Here is a 3,778-nt window from a genome sequence, read left to right on the forward strand (position 1 = left end):
TCCATCATTTGAGCAAAGATTGAAAAAAAATTTCACTATTTATATTTATTTTTTCATTTTTCCCATCGTTTGAAAATTTTCAAACATACCTTTGGGCACAAATCGATTATTTAAAATCAATTTTTTCTATTAATTTTCAATTTTATTTAGATTTTTTTTTATTTAATCATACTTTGAATATATTTTTATATTTCATTATTTTATTATATTTTTTAACACTTTTTGACTGCCCGAGACTTGTCCGATTAGGCCGGCTGAACCGACTGATTTACCGATTAGTACTGAGTAACCACTTCCGGGCCCATTCCAATTAATCATTCGAGTTTGATTTTTTCTACACTGTAAGAGAGAATGAATTTTATGAGAATAGTAGAGAGCATTTCCACAGTGAATTTCAACGAGTGTGCAATGGAGCATTCTGTGTGTACCGTGGGCACTTTGTCATGCTTGTTAAACACAAGCAGGACGAGTATGCCAAGCTCATCGCACCGATCTGCAAACCGCCGGTTGCCGACCCGGGGGCTGCCAAATGTAAACACGGTGATCAGCACACGCCGGCCATCAGGGAGGACATTCAGACCGGTCTCGGCAATGTCGTGTGCGCTAAGCAATGCAAGCGCGCCTCGGTGATAGTAATGCTCGATTCATTTCCTTCGGCCTTGCATCGCTCCATTAGGCGGCGCGTCACCAGCTCGAGGTTTCGAAAGACCCCCATTTTAGATAAGAGGATTATCACCATACAAAAATATCAACTCGGACAAGGTACTCTTTTTTGCTTACCTCGGCGGAGTCCAGGGCCCCAAGCTTGCCTAGGTGGAATCCATGCATAGGCCCTCAATAAATTGAAGCAAAAATTGTAGAAAATTCCAAAAAAAATAAGACATATTAAAAACAAAATATTACAAAAAAAACCTTAAGGGCCCCAAATAGGCATAAAGATGCATTTTAAAAAATAAATTTAGAAATCCAAAAAAGATAAAATAAAAAATGGAGATTTATGAAAAAAAAAAAAAAAAAAAAAAAAAAAAAAAAAAAAAAAAAGAAAAGAAAGAAAAGAATACACTCACCCTTCATTGCCTAAATCATACGAATCATACACCAAAAAGATCATTCTCACATTTTTTATAATATTCCAAAATTTAAAAAAATTTATAATATCCCGGAATCGAACACAACTGGGGAAACTCAAGTCTGGCGCATACCAGACTCGTCCGAGTCCTGGTACTTTCAGCACAAGCTTACAGCGTCATAGAAAACAACGTGTCCTCCGTTTGTTTTCCTAAGATATCATATTGAGCAAACAAAAAACGGCCGTTATTCACCAAAAGTTTATGACTATCAAAACCTTTTTCACATCGCTATTACCGTGACATAACATAACGCCGCTGTTCATTACGGTAATAACAACCGTTATAACGTTTTCGTAGACCATATACCTGCTCACGGGCCGAGTAGGAGCAATACTTGCAGGCGGGCTTTTGGAGTTGTACAAATCTAAGAACCCTGACTCCACCCTCACCTTGTCGTCCGGGCCAAACTTGGGCTCCATCTGATAGTCGATCAGGTCCTCCACCCACTCCAGGTACGTCACCGTGCCGCGCCACACGCACATGATGTCCCGCCGCCCGAGCTTCTGCACCATGTCGGGGTCAGTCGCCACCGCCACATAGCCGATCCAGTTCGCATTCTGGCTCCACGCCCGTGCCTGCAACTATTTCTTGAAGAATTTGCGCCTCAAAGTTGCATACAAGTAGCGGCTCATCTCGTAGCCAAGGTGATCCGTGCCGAGCGCTCTGAAGAAGCTGTTCATCGGGTAATTGCAGGTGCCACAGTATTTGGAGTAGGTATTAAAGTTGAAAGAGTCATAGTACGCCTGCGCGAATTCTCCATAACATATAATCTCTCGACGTAGCCATGGGTCCATGGGGTCGAGCAACCCTTTCCAGTTGTTCTCGCCCTGTATCTCGCGCCACCTCTCCGACAGGAGACCCTGCTTTTTCTCTGTTTCTTCCTCCACCAGTTTACCTACGAACATTTCCTGCAACTCTTCGAACTGTTCCTGGTTGTAAGATAGAAATGATTCGGTTTTTCCACTCTTTAGGGTGAGTGGCCACTGCCGAAACTTCGATCTCGATGGGAGGAGCGGCTGGAAGGTAGTGGAGATGGTGGTACGTGGGAGAGAGAGAGGTAGCGCTTGGTGGAGGGGAGAGGGAGCTTTTAGCAAGGAAGCCATGATAGAACCAGCGGAAGCTTTCAAAATTGGAGGCTCTCGCCTTTTTTTTTTTTGTTATACTTAGGTTGTTTAGGTTGAGTTCATGGTATGGGCTTGGGAGTGCTCGCTTTTTAGGGTAGGTATGGTCCATATGTATGATGTGGGCTACTACATAAGTGGGCATTGGTTTGTTGTTTTTAAAATACGAAATAAATTTTTTATAGGCACAAATTATAAAGATGGTTGGTCAATCCGTTTTTTCTTTTTAGGCTACAGTACTTGATGGTGTAGACCTTTGAAGTGCTTAACTTTTTTTTATGCTAAAATACTCTTGAATTGTAATACAAAATATTTCAAGTAAAAGCATTTTTGGTCATTTAGAAAGGTCGAATAGATATTTTTATTAAAAAAATAGTGGCATTCTATTAATAGTTAAAAACAATTAATGCATCTTGTGGGTAATGTCACACACCATATCGGCAATGTCATTGTCCACTATAGTTAATGAATGTTTTTCTTACTATTAAGAATTTCTAATTTACCCTTGACTAATTACTTAAAATACCTCTAAATAAAAAATTATTATACTATAAGATAAGGGTATCTAAATATCTAAAAATATTGAGCACTTTAAAGTCCACACCATAAGTGGTGTAGCCTAACAAAACCCTTTTTTTATTTTTTCCAAAATCACCTATTAGTTTGAGGATAGAATCCTCAGTATGAATTTTAAAATTTTTGTTTTCTTTAGTAGGGCAAGCTCCGAGCTTTAGGGTGGTGCCCTACTAAGGAAAAAATTTAAAAACCAATAAAATTCGGTCGGAAGTTTTCTTCGGACCTAAAGATAGTTTTGGAAAAAAAAAATAAAAAAGTTTACTAATCTTTGTAATTTCTACTATAAATACACATTGTGTATTTTAAAAAAAATTTAGGATCCACAAGTAAATCACTCTTCCCTAGAGGTTTTAGCGGGGAACAAGTCAAGGATCCGTACGATTCTCAAACCGGTTCAAACAATGATCTAGATATTTATCCGGATTGAAAATTCGCAGTCTTGAAATACTGATTCTCCCTAATAAGTTTGTTGTTCATTTCTCTTTCATTCGAGTCGTCATTGTGCATAGTCTGTGCTAATCTCACTCTCTATGGTTCTGAGTTTTTGGATCTCTCTCCTGCTTCCGTAATGATTTATAGGCATATGTTGGGATAAAATAGTAATATACAAGTGGGAAACAGCTCAAAGTTCAAAAAATCAAAATTCAATGACAAAAGGTTTAAAGGCATACACGAGTACGTGGTTGTGGGGTTTCTATTACCAGAAGTTTTTAAGGCATTTTGATTCGCCTTCCGATCAAGTATTCATTATTGACCCTTTTTTAGGTCACTAATGTCCTACCATTTGTTGGTTTTAGGGGTGACAATTTCATCGGGTGACGACGGGTCGACCCTGACTACAGGTACACCTCACATGGGTCCTATACAGATAATCGACCTGGTGGGCTAGGTTCAGGTCCATATGACTTGGACTTGACGTGGGTGAGGTCTAGATTATCAGTTTCGGTTGGA

General features: G+C 39.3%; 1 pseudogene; it reads right to left on the reverse strand.

Moving 5' to 3' along the window:
* Nucleotides 1-1,361: 1,361 nt before the first annotated feature.
* On the reverse strand, nucleotides 1,362-2,233 carry LOC18442817 (phospholipase A1-Igamma3, chloroplastic pseudogene; annotated as a pseudogene).
* Nucleotides 2,234-3,778: the final 1,545 nt, after the last annotated feature.

Source organism: Amborella trichopoda, chromosome 1 (genome assembly GCF_054954075.1).
Source record: "Amborella trichopoda isolate Santa Cruz 75 chromosome 1, AtrichopodaSantaCruz75HAP2 v2.0, whole genome shotgun sequence".
NCBI lineage: Eukaryota > Viridiplantae > Streptophyta > Magnoliopsida > Amborellales > Amborellaceae > Amborella > Amborella trichopoda.